At 38.6% G+C, this 19,025-nt stretch overlaps 1 protein-coding gene across 2 annotated transcripts in view; it reads right to left on the bottom strand.

Annotated features, from left to right (window-relative positions):
* Window positions 1-19,025, bottom strand: part of LOC124153873 (protein scarlet-like) — a 158,725-nt gene that overhangs the window by 79,812 nt on the left and 59,888 nt on the right. The gene's annotated exons all lie outside the window — the stretch shown is intronic.

Raw genomic sequence — 19,025 nt, 5'->3', positions numbered from 1 at the left:
ATCCATTAATTTAAGGTCCGCTTCTCATGGACGCCGACGGTCCGCGCTCATCGCTACGCACGTAGCCTGAATCACACGATCATTTTCTTTCGTCGCGAAAAGCGATCATTAGAGCGATCGCTTTTCGCGACCGAAAAAGTGATCGCTCGAGTGATCATTTTTCTGAATCACACGGTCTTTCCCGCCGTCGCCTTTCGCATCACTCCCGATATCACAGCTCATTGTCATAGGACCCGCATCACGAAAATAAATAGCGTGTTTGTTTATCTATTTCGTTCCCACGATTGCCGCACGTTGCGCTGCAATCGCTCCATACGGGAATGCGTTCCGATTGGCTGATATGGGGTTTTAGTGACGTTTTCAGCGACGGAAAAAGCGACCAGACGAGTGATGAAAAAGGTGATGGGAATTCTCATCATGAGAGTGAATGCGAAAGCAATTGCCGGCGACGATCATTTGCGAGTGATCAATCGGAAATGACGGATCAAATGATCGTGTGACTCAGGCTTAAGTTATTGACGTAAATGGAAGCTTACACATGAGTGCGGACCGTCCGCACGGGGAGGAGAAATCCGCGTGGCCCCTTGGCCGCGCGCCGACCGGCCACGGAGGCAGGTTTGTCTTACGGCCGTTTTACACGGTACACGGAATTTCGCAATCTGACGCACGTGCGAAGGCGCAATCAAAATTGCGTCGTGTAAAGCGACAAATTGCTACAACACATGCGAGAATGCGTGGATGCGAGACGGCAAAATAGCCCCTGTTCTAATTTCGTTCATGCATTCGCGCAATTCCGCGCCATTTTAGAAATTAATGCAGCTCTAACCTGCGCAATTCCGTGTACCGTGTAAAACGGCCTTTACGCATGAACGGGGACGGCTGATGCGGACCAAGCAGATTTGTCAGTAGGATCAGAGCGAGGTTGGAGATAACAGTGAGAGTCTGTCTTTTCGTCATGGATAGTGAAATTGACAACGCGTGAGGGCCCAGGGGAGCCTTTCGAGTATACAACGCACCGGGGCCGGGAGCCAAGCCAGTGGGTTATACGCCCGATCACCCGGGGAGGGGGAGGAGAGGAAGGGAAAAAGGAAAGAGGCGCCGCCGCGATAGTGAAATTGACACTGATAAAACAATTGAAAAAATTATATTCATCAGCGCATAGTTAAGTAAATATGGTCACTAAAGCGGCTTTTAATGTTCTTCGTGCCACAATAGGGTGCACCCAAAACCTCCTTTGACGGGCAATTTTCTTACATTTTTTCCAACCTGGTATACTGCAATTGCTCGAATTGCACATGGCAGTTGACGTTCTTCCACCTTGGCAGCTGACACTTTGCCGGACGCGGACGGATTTCGTCTGCACCTATGTGAACAACGGCGACCGCTGTCCGCCCCCCGCGCGCGTAGCGCGGAACGCGGACCGTCCGCGTCCATGTGAAACGGGCCTTAAGGTCCGTTTCTTTCCATTCGAATATTTAGATATCGATCAGAAGATAAGAGTTTTTCATACTGAAACGCTTTGTAACCAGTGACGTAGCGAGGGGGAGGGTCCGGGGGGTCTGGACCTCACCCGAAATATAAAAACACAATTACTTCGCTTCATAAAAGAGAAAAAATACCGAAAAATCATGAATTTACAAAAGATTTCTTTGAAAAATGAAGTTTTTTCGATTATGAAAAGTGTTAGGATTAATTAAAAACCCCTCTACTCAGTACCCCGTTTTTCAAAAAATTTCCCCCTGGTTTTGGACCTCTCCCCCGAACGAAATTCCTGGCTAATCCACTGTTTCTGTCAATGAAAGTTTTCAGACCTCCCTTCGTATGAATAATTTCATTTTTCGTGGGTAATATGATTTAAAAGTTTTTATATATTTTATAAAGTTAACCAGGGAGTTGATTTCTGGATAATCAGGATAAATATGCTTCGTAATTAACGCGAGGCTATCAAGAATAGAAAACTTCTATCGCGACAGCAACTGGCATCTGATGGCTCCATGGCACCAATTTAGAATAAGCAAATATAAATGCAATGCTTAAAAACGTGATACGAAAGAGCAGTAGAAGAAGTTTTACTCATGTTCAACATAAAAAGTCAGCATTTAATTTTCAGGATCCAGAAAGAGCAGCGGAATAGCTGTAAGCGGTAGCACATATGTGAATCTGGCTCGTATATACTTCAGCGAAAATTTTTTAAAAGCAATATCATGAGCAATGTTTATAGAAAAACAAAAGAGGAATAATCTCATGATAAATTAAAAAAAATGGGCTTGGATTCAAGAAAATCAAAATAAAGTAATAACATAAATAACCAACAAATCGTAATTTCTTCGTAAAATACTTTGTGAGCAAATCTTATGATGATTTTGAAATCCCGTGTAATGTGTTCCTCCTCCCCTGGCCATTAATTTAACTTGTATTGGAAAGCTGGGTGAACAGAATAAAATAAATCATCCCGCTATGCGAGAGCAGAGGTAGGATAAGTCCCTTAGCATTTCAATCATCGGTTTCAAGCACAAACAGTTTTTCCCAGTATCGTTTTTTTAGCTATACCTGATTGGCTATTTAGATGACTGAGTAGCCTTTAAAAAATAATTAAGAAAAGACAATAATTCCTCCGATCTCCATAGTATTTAACACGATTGGATTGCTACTTTTACATAATTTATGGCCTGAGTTTTTTTAAAATATTTGTATAAAAGTAAGAAGTTTTCATAAAATAAATTGATTACATTTCCCCTTTCTGCAATTTACGTACAAATTTATTCAGTCTATTATCATAATAAATTGAGGCTACCATTTCATGGAGCATTTCTCTTTAGTATTACGTTGAATGTGTGTTATTGCTGCGGTCTAACTCAAACAGTCACTCAAAAATGAATGCATGTTAGAGGAAAGTATAGTCATTGTCAGTATTTATTTCATGGCGCACAGTGATTCATTATGATAATTTATTAATGAATCACTGTGCGCCATGAAATAAATACTGACAATGACTATACTTTCCTCTAACATGCATTCATTTTTGAGTGACTGTTTGAGTTAGACCGCAGCAATAACACACATTCAACGTAATACTAAAGAGCAATGCTCCATGAAATGGCAGCCTTAGTTTTACTGGCACTGGATGTCTAGGAACCTAAGAATTTAATTATAATTCTAATCCTCAAACCTCTGGGCCAATAACCCATATTCATTTCACATGAGAAAAATACCGATAAATAGGAAGAAAACAAAATTAACCCCTCAGGATAAACATCGGAAGATCATAGCACAGTGATTTACGCAATTAACACACCCAAAGTTCACATCATTCACAAATGATAAAAGCCAAAACTAAAAGCAAGCGAATAAAGTGGCTAGTTATCTTGAAAGACGACTTTAATAGCCCAATAAAAACCTCCCGAGAAGCGCGCTAATATGTATCAATCATGCAGGCGCTATTAAGGCAAAATATATACGTTCATCGCAGGCTAAGAATGGAGAAACTCCATCGGAAAAGAATGAATGAGGCTAAAAAAGAGATGATTTTTCCTTGATCAATTCTTCATTATTACTTTTCCCTATCAGTGATCCATGAACGTACGTGTAGGATGGTGCACTCAGTGTACTTAAAATGTTTGACTTTACCTTACGAACAAATACAATTAAGACGCCATGACTTCAGAAGTTAAGGAATTTTACGATAAAGGTGCGCTGAAGATGTTCTGACGAGGCGATAATTAGGCGAAAAGAATTAGGTGTCTTTGACAATACCTGTACTCAGTATATGTGACTGGAGATCAATAAAATAGTGATAATTACACGAGGTATGGTATGGTATCTGGAGGAGGCGACCGACAGCTGAGGTCATTTGCGCCATGAGGGAAGGGGTGGGTAAGGAAGGGTGGAGATAAACCTGGCGTCGGCATTAGCCTGCTCTTAACGAAAGGCGCCAAGGGGACCACGGCTTAACGTCCCATCCGACGGACGGAGTGTTGCGCTTGAAATGTCCTCCACACAACACTCAAGAAGGGATCGGGCAGTCTCTGAAAATTCTCTGCCGCTGCCGGGATTTGAACTCGGGCCCACCGAGTGGGAAGCCAACACTCTAGCAACCACGCCAACCCGATCCCCATAATTACACGAATTTCCCACTACAACATGAATAACTACGATATTTATTTTAACAGAAATACTACCCATTGGGCAAGAGGAAATAAAATACCAAGGGTTGTGGGAACAGAGATTTCCGCGGTCTGCGATAAAAGTTTTCATTTCGTGTTAGCAGTGGTAAATGAATTAATAAATAAAGACGGTGATAATAAGGTTGTATACTCGCAAGTCGTTGAGTGGTTACTTTTCGAAGTTTGACATTTATGGTGTTCACATATGCGTAAATGTAACATTGCTTGAAAAATTTTACAGATTTTTCATAAACATTACGCCAAGTTTGCAAGAAGGAGGGAATTCTTTAAAGCAAGTGCATCTGTCGTTCTTATTTAGTTCAACGAGAGGTTTTTCAACGAGATGATTAAGCAGGTTTTTTTTAGAACAATAGTACCTACTCAATCTCAAAATGCCAAATAGCTTTAAGCAAGCCCCCGCCGTGGTCTTGCCATCTGAAATGATAGACTAAATTGCATTTAATTCAAGTCCATACGAACCGAAAATTCACGGCTCATCCTGCACTAAAATTGTCCTTCATACATACAGATGCGGACGAAAAGCGACCGAATTAATCAGGAACTGTTTACAAAAACAATTGGTTTCATATCAAATGGGGCGCAATAGATACCTCCAAAAAATTGATGAATGACCACCGAATAGACAAATTCCAAAGAATGTTTACTTTTTCAATGAATCACTAAAGTTTCTCAACTCAGATAAAGACCTTCAGGCATACAGATGCGGACTGAAAGTGACCGAATTCATCACGAACTGTTTACAAAAACAATTGGTTTCGGTAAGTTACGGTGACGGTGACATTTTGGTAAGTTACGATTGCCTGTGGCAAATTATAATATGGCACTGTTTGGTAACTCGAAATGGCGAAAACTTAATATCAGGTTGGAACAGGTTTATAATTTATAAGGTTCAGTCCCTCTTCCTTTCTTAGGTATAATTACCCAATCTTTTAACATTTTTACAAGTGCGGGCCTGAACTATACAATTTTCGTGATTGATTTCAACTTGCAATCTTTGGGTCCAAAACGATTCCCATGAAATTGTGAAGGTAGAGGTTGAGGAGGGTGAACGTGTATTACAGCATTCTATTTGCTTGATCAATAAATGTCTTCTACTCACCCACATTTCGGTTTGGATTCATGGCTGTGTTGTAATCGTCTTGCTCCGAGAAAGGATAATGTCCTCTGTTTTGCTATTTATGATATATGGGCCATATGGTTAGCTAAAGTCGTCATAGGCAGTGATATAGATGTACTTAGTGGTCCAATACCCCATATGCATTGTCGAGTGGGAATTATTGAAGGTACCATGGGCAGGTGTTGAGTAATTTGTATTTAGTCTTTTTAGAAAAATAAATTTTTATTTCTATTGGGATATTTTTCCCGGTGATTGTATAAGCCTCTTCTGGATGCAAAGTTCCAGTTTAAATTCATATCCTCGGAGTTAAGGCATTAGTGGTTGAAATTGGAATCTTTATTTTATTCCTTTCGTAATGCAAATTATTTGGTTACATAAGATCGTGAGTCTATTGGCATACAGCCTAGAATTTCCTCTGTTGAGTTACTGGGTAGGTATTCATCACTTTCTTACAATGTCATCCACTAGTGCAACAGTGTATATGGGGACATTGCGTTCGAATGATTAGGAAATACAAACTATTTATTGATCATAACTGAAGCGTCAAGCATCAAGCATTGCGTAAGATCGAGTGCGAATATTATTTTAGCGACGCAATCAATGTGATCTTAAACCATGTAAATCGCAATGGGAGAGGAAACCCATCGGCTTTTGTCCCATGGCGCTGCACAGTGGGCTGAAATCGAAAAAAGCTGGACAAAAGTCCAAAATGACGTTTTTTGAGATAGAGACTTCAAACTTGGCTTAAATACGTATAAATGATTACCAACTTTAGATGTATGTGCCATTTTACATCAATACGATCCGTTACTGAGATACAGTGGCCCAAACATGACCAACCTTTTAAAAACACGCGCGGTCTCGTTTTTCTTCAGAAACCTTTGAATTTAAGCAGGTGGTGTTGCATTGGCATGATTTTTATGGAATAAAAAACGCAATATTCCTATGAATTGATGTTTTTCCTATACTTTCCATGAATTTTAAAGATTTTGGCTCTCATGTGATTGGTTTTACAACGCAAAATGGCGGACCCGTTTTTCACGTGAAATTTGACATAAAGTAGACATTATCTTTCGTTTACGAAATATATAACTCAGGAAATTCACATCACGGTGTAAAGTAGAGATTTCTTAAGAATACTAAGCAGAAGTCTTGGAAAAAAGTCTGCGACGAAGGTAATGAGAGCGATTTTTCGATCGCGAGTCAAGGCTGAGCTACACGCCGCGGGACCCTGAGGCTCGGTAACCGAGGTCGATGTTTCAAGTTTTTTGAAACTTTATTCTTGAAAATCGTCATTTTAAGCACAGAACCTAGTCATTAATGACCTAAAACACTATATTGATGACATTAGCAAGGATTTTGGATCGACCGAATTGACCATTTAACGCGTTACTCGAGTGGAAATGCTTGGGATTGGATATTTGTCGGAACCATTCCACGTATAAGAAACATGCTTCGGGTATTGAATTTGGGTTAAAAGATTGAGTTGGCATGCTAAAGAGAGAGAAAAACAAAATGTTTTCGCGAAATGCAACTACCGTTACCCTTTTCCATTTCCAACCTCGCCGTGGTGGGTCGCGCGTTTTATGACGACGCAGGTATTTAACAGATTCTCCCTCAAGGGTTTTTCCCTTTTCTCTACAAAAATACGTTTCAACTTGCAGTATCAGTGCGAAGAAGTGCCGTGTTAGTTTTCCTAATGTCGTGTCGTTCAGTAGTGTGATATTCAAGTTCGTTTTGCCTATTGATTTGTTTCGGGATTTGCTGAATATCTATCTTTTCACGGAGTTTGACGGCGCAGTGATTTTCCAGCCTGAATTTTGTAAGGTGAGTTTTTTATTCCTTCCATTTCAAAGATGAGTTTGTTTTAGTACATTTTCAATGAACCTTTTAATTACTTATGAATTCTTACTATGTTTGCCTCTCAGTAACCATGACAATTACGATGCGTGTTCTCTAACATATATTTCTAATTTTCAATTCACCTCGCAGGGTTTCGAGTGCTTTTTGACGTACTAATGGATTCTAACTATGTTACTCGTTTTGAGTTTCATAAAGAATTATTAGAAACGAAGGGAATGACATCAGGATAAAAAATACTTTTGTTGGATTTTTTGTAGCGGAGATTAAATGTTGAGAGCTACGAGTCTGCTCTTGAAGGTGTCCGTGAATTACTTAAGGTGAGATTCTGATCTTATTACGAAAAAATGTGGAGACAATATTGCTGGAACAGTAAAAGATTTTATTGCTACATATTCGGATCAACAGCTATGGAGATGAATGATTTGAAGGCAATATAGAACCGACTTTTAGGTGTGACAACATATTCTTTTGGATTATCTACCTCACATTGCTACATCCGATTTTTGTAATGTGTGCTACACATATAGTACAGGATAATTAAAAAAATTGTTGGTAAGAAAGAATACAACAAAGCTGGAATCCAGTTCAATGATGAAAATGCCTTCTAATTACGGCCAACATTCTTTACATGCCCGAGGATATCTGAAAACACTCCTTATAGAGAGAAAAGTTAGATTTCAGAATGCTTTTAGAGGAAGGGTGAGGGTTTATTGTTGATATTCCACTGTCTGTATCAGAGAACACGAATGACGGCAACACCGCAAGGCGTTTCTTCGATTCCCCAGATTTGGCCGCTGATTTGAAGGGATATTGAGTAAATGTAGACTGCAATAGGATATGAAAACCATGCACTGTAAAGTAAATGTAACATTCACGCATGTTTGCATATGAAATGGTTAAATACTTCATTTAAATTATATGTTTTCATAGGAAAGTGTAATGTACAATCAGAAGAAAATTAATTCTTCATAATTACAGGTATCAATGTTGACCTAATCAAACATTTTTCCATCATTCTGAGGGCAATATCAAGTGGCATAACTCTAAATTATACAGATTTCTCGGACTACTGCCAGAGAACTGCGGAGTTATTCACTAAGATGTATCCCTGGTATTATATATACTTACGAGTAAGTACCTATATATACTTACTCTATGGTATTACATAACAACCACGGTACATAAGGTGCTTCCGCATAGAAGCAATTTTGCAAAAGAGTTGACTCTTCCTATGGGACAATTATCTGAAGAGGCATTAGAAGCCCAGAATAAGGACATGCGTAAATTCTGCCCGAGATTCAACAGAAAGCACTCCAGAGAGGCCACGAATGAAGACCTTTTCAACGACTGTTATTAACGTCTGATTCACTTCTTTACACCATCCGTTGAAACGTATTTTTGTAGAGAAAAGGGAAAAACCCTTGAGGGAGAATCTGTTAAATACCTGCGTCGTCATAAAACGCGCGACCCACCACGGCGAGGTTGGAAATGGAAAAGGGTAACGGTAGTTGCATTTCGCGAAAACATTTTGTTTTTCTCTCTCTTTAGCATGCCAACTCAATCTTTTAACCCAAATTCAATACCCGAAGCATGTTTCTTATACGTGGAATGGTTCCGACAAATATCCAATCCCAAGCATTTCCACTCGAGTAACGCGTTAAATGGTCAATTCGGTCGATCCAAAATCCTTGCTAATGTCATCAATATAGTGTTTTAGGTCATTAATGACTAGGTTCTGTGCTTAAAATGACGATTTTCAAGAATAAAGTTTCAAAAAACTTGAAACATCGACCTCGGTTACCGAGCCTCAGGGTCCCGCGGCGTGTAGCTCAGCCTTGACTCGCGATCGAAAAATCGCTCTCATTACCTTCGTCGCAGACTTTTTTCCAAGACTTCTGCTTAGTATTCTTAAGAAATCTCTACTTTACACCGTGATGTGAATTTCCTGAGTTATATATTTCGTAAACGAAAGATAATGTCTACTTTATGTCAAATTTCACGTGAAAAACGGGTCCGCCATTTTGCGTTGTAAAACCAATCACATGAGAGCCAAAATCTTTAAAATTCATGGAAAGTATAGGAAAAACATCAATTCATAGGAATATTGCGTTTTTTATTCCATAAAAATCATGCCAATGCAACACCACCTGCTTAAATTCAAAGGTTTCTGAAGAAAAACGAGACCGCGCGTGTTTTTAAAAGGTTGGTCATGTTTGGGCCACTGTATCTCAGTAACGGATCGTATTGATGTAAAATGGCACATACATCTAAAGTTGGTAATCATTTATACGTATTTAAGCCAAGTTTGAAGTCTCTATCTCAAAAAACGTCATTTTGGACTTTTGTCCAGCTTTTTTCGATTTCAGCCCACTGTGCAGCGCCATGGGACAAAAGCCGATGGGTTTCCTCTCCCATTGCGATTTACATGGTTTAAGATCACATTGATTGCGTCGCTAAAATAATATTCGCACTCGATCTTACGCAATGCTTGATGCTTGACGCTTCAGTTATGATCAATAAATAGTTTGTATTTCCTAATCATTCGAACGCAATGTCCCCATATACACTGTTGCACTAGTGGATGACATTGTAAGAAAGTGATGAATACCTACCCAGTAACTCAACAGAGGAAATTCTAGGCTGTATGCCAATAGACTCACGATCTTATGTAACCAAATAATTTGCATTACGAAAGGAATAAAATAAAGATTCCAATTTCAACCACTAATGCCTTAACTCCGAGGATATGAATTTAAACTGGAACTTTGCATCCAGAAGAGGCTTATACAATCACCGGGAAAAATATCCCAATAGAAATAAAAATTTATTTTTCTAAAAAGACTAAATACAAATTACTCAACACCTGCCCATGGTACCTTCAATAATTCCCACTCGACAATGCATATGGGGTATTGGACCACTAAGTACATCTATATCACTGCCTATGACGACTTTAGCTAACCATATGGCCCATATATCATAAATAGCAAAACAGAGGACATTATCCTTTCTCGGAGCAAGACGATTACAACACAGCCATGAATCCAAACCGAAATGTGGGTGAGTAGAAGACATTTATTGATCAAGCAAATAGAATGCTGTAATACACGTTCACCCTCCTCAACCTCTACCTTCACAATTTCATGGGAATCGTTTTGGACCCAAAGATTGCAAGTTGAAATCAATCACGAAAATTGTATAGTTCAGGCCCGCACTTGTAAAAATGTTAAAAGATTGGGTAATTATACCTAAGAAAGGAAGAGGGACTGAACCTTATAAATTATAAACCTGTTCCAACCTGATATTAAGTTTTCGCCATTTCGAGTTACCAAACAGTGCCATATTATAATTTGCCACAGGCAATCGTAACTTACCAAAATGACACCGTCACTTTTATGTCCAAGACATAGTATTCAAAATCCTAACATTAATTATAAAACTCAGTATTCACCTCGGATGAAAAATGGCTATCTCTAAAGTAGTTTACACTTTACATGATGTAAATAATCCTAATTTTAATACATCCATACAAAAAACGCCGCTAAAAATTATTCAGATGAAGAAAAAGAAAAAAATAGAAACTTGATGTGGTAAAAATTTGACCCTTTCGGCGCGGAATTTTGGCGGGAAAATCGCTCTGCTAGCAATGAAATTGTGAACGACATAAAAAGTGAATCATAAAATCCCCGGCTAGAATGTACTCAAGAACGTGATAGTATATAACAGATAAAATGGGCTACAAAGCGACCATATTGAAGTCCCTAATAGCGCAATGGTGAACTCGGTAATTCATAGCCATAAACGATGATCTTAGAAATCATGCAGCTGTAGTTCACAAATATTCTTTCCAGTACAATGTAATAAATGGAATTTTAGGGCAAACTACGAATTGCTTCTGAGCTCTTCAACTACTCCTTGGGAAAAACACGGGATTCAGTTTTTTTGCTTGAATGACGTCGCGTCGAGGCTATCTATGGTTATTAAAATATTGACAACGGGGGAAATGGACCGGCAGATCATTTAACTACACTATTCGGGAAACACTCACGGAGGAAATAGTCGTAAAAGGCACGTGCATCGGCACAAAAATGGGATTGGCCGCGGGCCGAAAAGGGTTAGAGGGATACCTGATAAGGATGAGTGAGATGGCCCTTGCTCTCAAGAGGGAATAGGTGAGAGGTATCCAAGATGGGAACACAAAGGGTAGGTTAGGACTAAAGAAGGTGGGAACGAAATTAGCAGAGTGGAGTTGACTTGCCCTTCGATATGTTTTCGTAAAAAAAGTTAAATTTGGATTAAAAAATCTACTAATAGAATAAATTCAAGAATGTGAGAGTGTATAACTGATAAACTGGGCTGCAAAGCATGGGGCGACAAAATTTAAATCTCTAAAAGCGCAATTGTGAACACCGACATTCATAGCTATGAAGGATGACTTCAGTACATGGAGCTTTAATTCACAGAATATTATTACCATAAAAATATAATAAATGAATTTGCAACAGCCAATTGGCCGACCGTCTAATCATTTATGAAATATTATTACTTAAATCTTTCTTAGATATCAGTGAGGAAATTATATCTCTCAAAATAAGTAAATTTAAAGACTAGGTTAGTACCACAGAGGGCGGGAAAGAAAGACAACTGTGGTGCGTACTTACCGTTCTGTATAGGTTACTCAAAAGTTAAATTATGATTAAGCAGTGGATGTGAAATACGTGGGGGAGAACGGCGTCCGAATGGTAAAGCATTTGGCTTCTTGTCGATGGGTTCTGGCCTCTGGTGTCAAATCTCTCATGAAAACTTCAATTCCCGTGCTTTGAGGTGGTCCACAGATTGGAACTGGCCCCAATACCCAAAGGCTGAGAAACGTAATCTGGGGTGAACTTTACCCTCGCCCATCCATATCGTCCTTGGAGTTACATAAATGATAATATCGTGATGTGTGATACATGTGCCAAAGGTATTGAAATTCATCGATATTCGCAAATATATTAAGAAGTGAAAGGAATACGATTTAAGTAGATTTTTTTCGTAATTATTATTAAACACATGCACTTTTTCTTTGATGGGTCCAAATTTACTATTGGAAGAAGAGAAAAAGGCAGCCTAGGTGGCGTGAGAGGGCTGATTAGAGGGAAATTGAATTGTCATACAGAATACATTTTCAACCATATAAAACAATGCACGCGAACTCTTAACAGTTGGGCAGGGGGAACATTTTCGTCACCAATAGGTCCTACAATTTCGTCCGGCAGTTAACGGGTCGATCCGCCAATATTTATGAAATATTATCACTTAAATATCACTAAGACATCAGTTAAATATTCATATCTCTCAAAGTATTGATCTGCCGATAGTGGAATAGGGTAAATACAAGGGGAGCGCAACGTAAAAAAACACCGCTTTCCAATTTCTGTCCATTTCCTTTCACTATCAACTATTTCTGTACTTTCATAATATTTTCAAAATTTTTTATAAAAATATACGATTTCTCTTCATTTCATTAACAATTTCTCAATAAGCGTATACTATTTTTCAGAATTCGTGCCAAGCTCAGATTTCTTGAGCAAGTATGAGCCGATTACTTACAGAGCGTGGCATCGAGAATATCATCTAAGAATCGCTTTAAATTTCCACGTTAGATGGAAGAAATAAAATAAGCAAGAAGTTTTTACGAAAGGAAAGTAGACGAACATGTTTTTCCCATTTTCATGTTACCTTTTCTCATTGTCAGAGTTACAGACCCCATGGGCACGGATAAAGTTAGGTAAATAGGTAGAATGGATGCTGAAGGAGAAGATTAGGATGTTAAACTGAGTCGCAAATATATACTGTACACTGAAGGGAGAACGACCTAGCAGTTGGGTTCGAGAAAAAAAAGAGGACGATGATCCTTCAAATACAGCAGGGTATTAAACATCCGGCCGTCAAAATTTCGGGTCACTGATAACTAGGTAATCAACAGTTCCGGGCACAAAAATATTTACCTCGGAAGATAATTTCATGGACCTTATCTACTTGGTCGACTTGTTTATGATAAATCTAACATTTTTTGTCAATTAAAAAAATCACTTTAATGACGCACATATAGGAAAATACTGTAAAGTAACTCAAATGAAATATTTTCTGACAGGTGTTTTTACTCGTTACTGTCTGGTGAATAAACCATTACTACAATCTATTCTAAAGTCAACGCTTCACGCGAAGAATTGCTAACTACCAAGGTAATAGCATATGATTTACCATTAAAACCAAAAGAATTATGAGAACTTCTAAATGATTGTGCGATAATTTTCGATACCAATGATATAACAAGTCTAAATATAGTTGAATTCGTATATTTGTATCAAAGCGACTCTGAATTATGGCCTAATCAAGGTAGATATCAAAGCAAAATATGAAGGCATTCTACAAATAATATGCATGCAGTTTTGTATTGAAAAACAATAAAATGATAGATCACTACAAGTTCAAGGTAGCGAAGTAATGGTCATCCTCGATTAGACAAGAGAATACGAGATATTCGATGGCGCCAAGTTGAATCATTCATATGGCGGCTGGAGTCAGAATGAAAACTTCTTACGCAACAACGTTAATTCGGTGTGACGACAGTGACGTAACAATACGGGGGACGCTTTATCGTGCGGCAAAACCTTTTCCCTCCCGGACTCGAGAAGGAAGTCGACACCAGATGTACCTCAAAGGGATCCCGTAAAATTCTCACCGGTCGTAGGAGTAGTAGTTACGAGGAATTTCGAGGTCGGCGGACGCGCATGGCTCAGGAAAACGAGCTATTACCAGCGCAGCGGGAGGAAGAAGACGAGTCGGAGAGTTAAGGAAGCTAAGGAGCACCGATGAAAAAGCGATGGTGGAGGAGCAGAGATTCTGGTGACACGGAACATAGAATATTGCCGGTCATCGCACGAAAACGCACCAAAGATGATCCCAAAAAATAATATGCATAAGTGACTGATTAATGGGCACGCAGCCGGCGCGTTTCAGCCGTACCAATGAACTAAGTTTACCACAACCAGCCTGTTTACATTGCTACAAATTATTCTGTAAGCTTCTGCCATCACGAAAACACTAATAAATATGCTCCAAAATTTTTGCATAGCTAACTCGCTCGTTGGAGTGAACATGGTTTACTGATAGGTACACCTTAAACTCGCCCCGAATATGTAATGTGATTCCAAGATGGTTGAACAGACACCAAATGCTGAAGCCAAAATGAAAACCCCAGCGTCTGAATTGGCATAAAAATACACTTCGCAATCGCCTTTATACGCGCGTGGCGGGAGTTGTTAGGCCATGAGTCGTTTACCTGTACACGCAATAAATAAATGTAGGTATACGATAGAGGAGCGATTTGGCCACAGCCTAATACTTATCGATTCCTTCCTTACCCGAAGGAAAAACATGTTCGTCTAACTTGCCTTTCGTAAAAATATCTTGCTTATTTTATTTCTTTCATCTAACATGGAAATTCAGAGCTATTCTTAGATGAGATTCTCAATGCCACTCTAAGTAATCGGCTCATACTTGCTCATGAAATCTGAACTTGGCACGAATCCTCCGAGTCTGTAGTGGCTCTAAAGCCAATTAGCGTAAAACCTGAATAACGGTCTCAGTTCGCTTGTAGGAGTTTTTGACGAATCGTGGATGAATTCAACGTAAAATAGCAAAAGTTATCAAAAGAAATACTAATAAAGAGGTTTATCTTGGTACCCGTTCTTGTTCACGAACATTACATATTATGAAAATACCATCTAATTCAACATATACCTCAGTGTAAAAATAAATAAGAGCGATTATCGTCTTCTGCGTAGGCGACCAATATTGAAATGGTCAAACCCGATATTTTGTGATGGGACTGTTTGGCTGATTTCAAGGATACCAATTGTTTCCATGCAATTTATTTTGATTTCAAATTTATCATTATTGAGTCAACACTAATGAAGAACCAGAGTATCAGGATTTTAGTAAAACGTACTTACAAGTATTTATCAAGTCTTCAGGCTTCACTTGGCGGAACCGCATATCTATAGTATCTATTACAGAGTCATATCAAGGAAATATGTAGTGACAATGACTATAAAAATGTTGAAACCCAGGGTCGGAATAATAAAGTTCTGTGGAAAATTACAAAGTGATTCATTCTTCACCACTTTCAAGTATTTAATATACTAATTTATTCCATCTTCTATATTAATATTGAGGTTGGGGGTTTCAGCGTTGTTCTAGGCCTTCTAATAACTGATCATACAAATGTTAATAATTTATAACAGTTTTTACGCCTTACACGAATAGGAACCCGTTCGGGTTCGATGAAAGCGGTGTCGTATTAGGCCACAGCCGTCCCGAGTTAGTTACATAACCACGTGTATATCGTCACCATCCGCTGGTGGGCCCCCGCATGTCGGACGAAGGCATCACCGGACGGGGTAATCAAAGCCACCACAGCTAAGAAACGATTGATAGCCTTCCGGGAATAAAAAAAGACTAACGCCTGGGTCAGGGAGAACTTGGTACATTCAACCGATAATGATATATACCCTTAACGAGTGCACACTTTGCAACCACGTGTCGATACCGTTTATGAATTCAAGTTGCTGTCTTTTGAATCGCTTCTCTTCCAAAGTGAATTTAAAAATAAATAAAAATAATATTGAAAAAATAGGACAAAAATTCTTTTTATATTGCTATGATACAAGGTGATGTGAGATAAATATAATGGCTACAAGTCTTGAGAAAACGATAAACCTAGACAAAGTGAACTTCCTTCGAGTACCTATCTATTGCTGCAATCATAGGCGGTTTTAGGGGGAGGGCAGAGGGGGCACGTGCCCACCTCAGGCGCTTAAAAAATAGACTAGATTTTTAATACGGCTATCAATACGCTCGTTTTGTTTTGTGTGTTACGGACTTTAATAATATAATTTCATATTAATTAACTTTCATATTAAAATATTTCGTACAGTAATTGTTGCATGCTGTTTTTAATCTCAAATATGAGATGACCGTTTGACTTTTAGCTGATTGTGTCCCCCCCAGAAAAAATCCTGGATCCGCCCTTGGTTGCAACTCGAAACCCTGAGACATTCTACTATTTTTTTACGAGACAGAAATCATGTGCATAATCTCCTCTTGGCCAGAATAATTAGAGAGGCGTATATGTTTCCTTCATCAATTAATAATTTTTTTTTCACTGAATAGTTTTAAAGATATCTTTACGAGAAACTTATAGCTAATTATTATAATTTTCAAAACTCTGATTTATAGTCAATGTATTCATTTTGACGCTGAAAACAATTAGTTAAAAATGTTATTAATACCAGATGTATCTAATGTTTGAGATTTTTCCTTTTTCATTGTTCACGTGGATTCACTGCGTGTCGAATTATTTTTACTCTAATGTAATTTAAGCCTACCTACACATTTCTCGTAGATATTTGGAGTTGCCGCTGGTAAAAATGTAAAAGGTTGTCGGCGGAAAATTTCAACAAACTGAGAACTAAGATTTTTCAGCACTAATGTTAAGAAATTATTTAAAAGTGAGTTTCGAAAAATTCACCCCATGATACACAATAGACAATGCATGCGATTGGTCAAAAGTTTTATTTTTTACAGTAAATTCACCGAGATGTGAATTATTTTAATATTCTACAATTCTAAATAACAACTTTCTGTAGAACATACGGCATTCTAGTCACTAGAAAGAAAGTAAACGTAGAATTTGGCGAAAGATTTGAGAGAGAACTGATGAGTTTTTACGCCAACGTAAACACGTGGTTGTGTGATGCATTCAAGAAGTGAACGATATTTTAGCAACAACTATCAAGACTCTATTGGCGATTGTTAATGGCATATAATGAGTTGCTCTAACTTGTCCTTTAATTCATAAGTCGGAATTAAGCAATTCTTCTTTGTGACTCCGCCAATCAAGCAAAGAAAAGATATTTTAATCGTTTGACAACTAACAAGGCTTCCTACTCTATTGGCGTTTGTTAATGGCGTAGAATGAATTGCACTAATAAGCTCCTTAAATTCATGCGTCGGAATCAAGCATATCCTCTTTGTCACCCTGCCAATCAAGCAAAGAAAAGTCCGGCTTAGCCGGAGAGCTTGAGTCGATACTGTGGGCGACAGTGCATTCGCCCGCACGGAAGAGGTACAGGTAGGCTCCGTTACGCAGCCGGTATAATTAGACTACGTCAAATAGACTTATTTCACTCCTATGGCATGGATGGAAGGATTCATAACCGGTCCAGATTATCGGTCAATAGACCCTCATCTAGTTTAATGCTATAGGTTATTGACGCGAAATTTTTTTCCAACATATCCAAACATATTACAGTTTCTCAATATTCAGTAACACATTATACGTATTCCCATAAAAATAACACAAGTAACCTGAAATGATAATTTCCTTCAGAGTCTCAACAGTAAATTCAACTGCATCGGTAAAAAAATTCTCTTGGTCAAAGAGGCTTTAAGATGAAAAACAAATAAGTAAAACAGTTTTGCTATGCGATATTACAAACAATAATAATAAATGGACCCATGCAACCGTTTCTCATGGTATCTATACTCATATTAAAATAAAGTATAATATATTAAAATTTAATTAACAAAGCATGGATAAGGCGAAGGTATTTTTCTACCGTCTTCCTAATATTTTGACCGACATTGACCAAACAGTCTCTTGGACTAAGAGAAAATAGGGATGAAAAACGACGTAGAGGAAATTGGTTCCTTTCGGTAAACAATGCATTGCAGGTGCAACCAAAATTGCTGAGACGCGGTGTACCTCGGCGTCCATTTTAAGTGTTGGCAAAATAAAATACAACGAAATCGTGATGCTTTCCCGACTAGGCGGGACGAAATTGATTTCCGTTCCACGGAATCCATTTGGCAGCTTCAGAACCACGTGAGGTACATATATCATCAGCAAACCGTTTAGGCACGCATGCATCAATAGTATCGCTGCTCCCACAACATTCCTCCTTTTCATTTTCGACAAAGATATTCACAATCATCGATAAGGAATTGGCGAATACGATGGAAAATAAACAGCACTGCGATGAAGAATACAAGCACTACATCTTCACAATACCCCGCAAGTCGCCTAAAAGGCATGTGGTAGGGGGTGTTAGCAGGGGAGCAGCTAAGAATTAAGGCTGGGGGGGGGGGGGGGGGGGCTGCCGGACCAGGAAATATAGTGAGTCTCTAATATTATGTTCTCCGTGACGATCTTAAGTATATCCTTTCTCAATTGTTCAAGCAATCTAACAATAAGCCTAGCGCGCAGCATCCGAGTCTCCAGCGGCTCCCAGCCTAATTGACTACATTGTTGAGCACCAAGTCATAACAACTCTTGACATCAAAACAGATTTCCAAGTGTCCGTCAACAACTTGTGGAAATGTAGGAGGTTAATTGTGACACAAGAACAAAAAACACTACCCTCCATTTCCTCTGACTTTTGGTTTGATTTACCTGGGTTTTGGCAAATTTATTGCCATTATCAACGTGATGAAACATAGATCGATCAAATAAAAATTTTGCATGAATTTCGAAAACTCGAAATGTAAAGAAGATTGATTCATAACGTAAATATCAAGTTTGGAGTGAGCAAAAGAAAATAACAGATCAGGAATAAAACGAGTAGTAGCATTAATGTTCTAATGAAGACGTGGGTTATACAAAAAAGAAACTTTCTGGATTCTTCGTCGCAGAGTAAGCTTGGTTTACAACAATTTCTGGAGACGATTTCAGGATGGAATTAACCATTTAGAAACTGATTCAAACGCAGGCACACTCGAGCGTTCAAATTCCAAGAAAGTGGACACTACTCTTT

The sequence above is a fragment of the Ischnura elegans genome, chromosome 2 (assembly GCF_921293095.1).
Source record: "Ischnura elegans chromosome 2, ioIscEleg1.1, whole genome shotgun sequence".
In the NCBI taxonomy this organism is placed as follows: domain Eukaryota; kingdom Metazoa; phylum Arthropoda; class Insecta; order Odonata; family Coenagrionidae; genus Ischnura; species Ischnura elegans.
Note: the sequence above shows the minus strand (reverse complement) of the source record. Positions and strands in the feature narration are given on the sequence as shown.